Raw genomic sequence first — 4,277 nt, 5'->3', positions numbered from 1 at the left:
TACTATACTATACTATACTATACTATACTATACTATACTATACTATACTATACTATACTATACTATACAACACTTTGCTATACTATACTATACTATACTATACTATACTATACTATACTATACTATACTATACTATACTATACTATACTATACTATACTATACTATACTACACTGTACTGTACTGTACTGTACTGTCCTGTACTATACTATACTATACTATACTATACTATACTATACTATACTATACTATACTATACTATACTATACTATACTATACTATACAACACTTTGCTATACTATACTATACTATACTATACTATACTATACTATACTATACTATACTATACTATACTATACTATACTATACTATACTATACTCAACAGGAGAAAGAAACTCAAAATGGTTTGTAAAAGGTAAAGGGAGAGTAAATGATGAGTTTTGGGTGAACTGTTCCTTTAAAGGCATGACATGAAAGTCTGAAATAAGCTGTTGTTTCCATGTACAGAAATGTAACGGTCTGCTAAATGTCTGCTAAATCAGATTTCACACTCGTTGTCTTTAGGGAAGATAGTTAAGCAAATTAAAAAGAAAAGAGGGAAATGAAATGAACCAAGGGGAAAAAACAAGAGAAGTACCTACTTCACTTTTACCAACTCTCACTCATCCAAATGCCTTAAGGGCTGTTTCTATGACAGCTGTACAAAAACAAAACAAACAAAATAAAACATCTGGCCATTCATTGATATGGTAATGGCATTTGGGTGCCTGAAAACACACACATGCACACACACAATAAAAAATGAGATGGGTATGTGTTTACTTTAGTCAAACCAGACATAATTAGGCTAATGTTTACAATAGTGGTGCGTTTCTGAGATCTTTTCTTACCATATTTCTCCAATATTACATTTGTTTTCTTCTACTTTATTATTTTGCTTACAGCACAGTGGCTCAGTGGTTAGCACTGGTGCCTCACAGCATTTGACACTGGTGCCACAACATTTCTGTGTGGAGTTTGCATGTTCTCCCCGTGTTGGTGTGAGTTTGCTCTGGGTGCTTCGGATTCTCCCACAAGTCCAAACACATGGGCTATAGATGAATTGATGAACTAAATTGGCCGTAGTGTATAATTGTGTGTGTGAATGGGTGTGCATGGGTGTTTCCCAATACTGGGTTGCTGCTCGAAGGGCATCCGCTCGGTAAAACATATGAAGACAAATGAATGAATGAATCCTCCCAATATCTAAACACTACTACTATCTCACTAATTATTAATAGGCAGCAAATTAGTTGTTCATTGAGCTTAAAAGTCTTAAGTCAGTGGTTTGTTAATTGCAGTAATTGTCTCTTAAGATAAAGCATGACTGTAAATATCTACATTCAAAGATATTTACTGTTTAGTTAATCGACCGTTATCTACCTCATTCATTCTGTTCAAGATGACATCCGATACTTCATGTATTGGACTTTTCAATTACTCATGCTACAAACACTTCAAAATATGGATTTGAGTACGGTTTTCGTGAATTAAGCTAAAGGAAAGATCTAAATATGGAACAGAGAGAGACATCCTCAATGAGCAATGTGTTAGTTCCCATATATCAAACTGAAATCCTGTTTTATTTTCACTTCCTCAATCTCCCATCGTGTCGTGTGCATCTTAGTTACGTCTGACCTCAAAAATAAATAAATAAGAGAAGAGAAATATTCTCTATTTTTCGCCACCACGTCGCCTAAATAAACATTCATTCATTCATTTTCCTTCGGCTTAGTCACTTATTTATCAGGGGTCGCCACATTGGAATGAACCGCCAACTTATCCGGCATATGTTTTACACAGCGGATGCCCTTCCAGCTGCAACCCAGTACTGGGAAACACCCATACACGCTCACAGACACTACGGCCAATTTAGTTTACCCAATTCACCTATATCGCATGTGTTTGGATTGTGGGGCAAACCGGAGCACCCGGAGGAAACCCACACCAGCACGAGGAGAACATGCAAACTGACCCAGCCGGGACTCGAACTGAGCCACCGTGTTGCCTATATAATAAAAGATTTATTCGAAATTAGTTGTTAAAATTATTGTTATTGTTAAATGTTTTGAAAAATATATTCTTTGTTAAACAGCAGTTGAAACATTAGGGATCCACGATATATCGGCAGCTATATACCGATATAGGCCGATAAATGCTAATTTTAACATTATCGTTATCGATCCAACAACAAAGTTAGGCCAATATCTTTAAGCCGATAAATTATGTATTATTTTCATTGGTTGAACCACTTCAGATGCTTGCTGTTCAGATTTTTTTGTATTTATAAAGGTTATTTTGATTTTGGTTAAAGTTCATTCATTCATTTTCTTTTCAGCTTAGTGCCTTTATCAATACGGGGTCGCCACAGCGGAATGAACCACCAACTCATCCAGCATTTGTTTTACGCAGCGGATGCCCTTCCACCCATCATTGGGTGGCACATACACACATTACGGACAATTTAGCCTACCTAATTTAGCTGTACTGCATGTCTTTGGACTGTGGGGGAAACCAGAGCACTCGGAGGAAACCCACACGAACGCAGGGAGAACATGCAAACTCCACACAGAAACGCTGTTTATTTATTTATTTATTTATTTATTTATTTATTTATTTATTTATTTATTTATTTAGTTAGTTAGTTAGTTAGTTAGTTAGTTAGTTAGTTTGTTAGCTAGCTAGTTAGTTAGTCAGTCAGTCAGTCATTTATTGTCAGGTTGTAGATTTTATTTATATAAAAGAAGGTTGGCCATAGATAAGAATAGTTGATTAATAAAGTTCAGGTTTTAAATAATAAGGTTTTAAAACAAAATCAATAGTTCAATATATGTGTTTGCCTTTTGTTTTTGCAATCATGCAGAAAATGTAAACAAAAAAATGTATGTGTATATATACATATATATATAGGCTTATATATTGTATATTGGCCTCCAAATCGAAAGTATTATCAGGTATCGGATTCTGAGGGTGCAAAAATTCACAGATTTCACAAATTCGCAGACTTTTTAGGACATCATTGAGTCTATTTATTTATTTAAATGTGCACAAATATATATTTATGCAGTTTTTAAATTAATTTCAGTAACATAATTAGATAATATGTAAATATGTGTAATTACAATACAGTTTGTAAAGTAATATTTTTTGGCTTTTAGATATATTATATTGTTTATTCAGTCAGTCAGTCAGTCGGTCAGTCAGTCAGTCATTTATTGTCAGGCTGTAGAAGGTTGGCAACAGATAACAGTTGATTAATAAAGTTCAGAGATCAGTTCAAACTTCATTCTTTCATTTTCTTTTTGGCTTAGTTCCTTTATTAATCTGGGGTCGCCACAGCGTAATGAACCACCAACTTATCCAGCACATGTTTTATGCAGCGGATGCCCTTCTAGCCGCAACCCATCAATGGGAAACACCCACACACTTGCACACACTCACATAAATTACAGCCAATTTAGCTTATTCAATTCACCTATACCGCATGTCTTTGGACTGTGGGGGAGACCGGAGCACCTGGAGGAAACCCACGCAAACACGGGGAGAACATGCAAACTCCACACATAAATGCCAACTGACTCAGCAGGGGCTGGAACCAGCGACCTTCTTGCTGTGAGGCGATTGTGCTATATATATTTCTGCAGACTTTTTAGGACATCACTGAGTCTATTTATTTATGTAACGGTGCACATATATGTATTATATTATATATAATATGTAAATGTCTACAGTTACAATCCAGTTTGTAATATTTCTTGGCTTTTAGATGTATTGTATGAGAGACTTGCTTTGTTTACCAAACAAGTGGATCAAATCGCTTTTGCATTGTAAACCTTGAATAAATAAATAGATAAATAAATAAATAAATAAATAAATAAATGTTAAAAATTTATTATTTTATGTCATGTTTTAGGTTTTTAATTATAATACTCCAGAAGTCACTCAGCATAAATCCACAGCAAAATTTTGTGCAGAAATAGCTCAAAGCTTCTAGCAATAGCTTCGGATTCTGTGTGACGATAGGTATTGGTATCTGTTAGGTAAATAAATAAATAAATAAATAAATAAATAAATAAATAGATAAAATTGTATAAAAAATAAATACAATTTATAAATTGTAACTAAAATAAACTGTATAAAAAATTATAAAATAATAATAAAAAAATAATAATAAATAATAAATTGTTTAATAAATAAAAATTGTATAAATAATAAATAAATATATAAATATATGCATT

Source organism: Danio aesculapii, chromosome 15, assembly GCF_903798145.1.
Source record: "Danio aesculapii chromosome 15, fDanAes4.1, whole genome shotgun sequence".
NCBI classification, from domain to species: domain Eukaryota; kingdom Metazoa; phylum Chordata; class Actinopteri; order Cypriniformes; family Danionidae; genus Danio; species Danio aesculapii.
Note: the sequence above shows the minus strand (reverse complement) of the source record.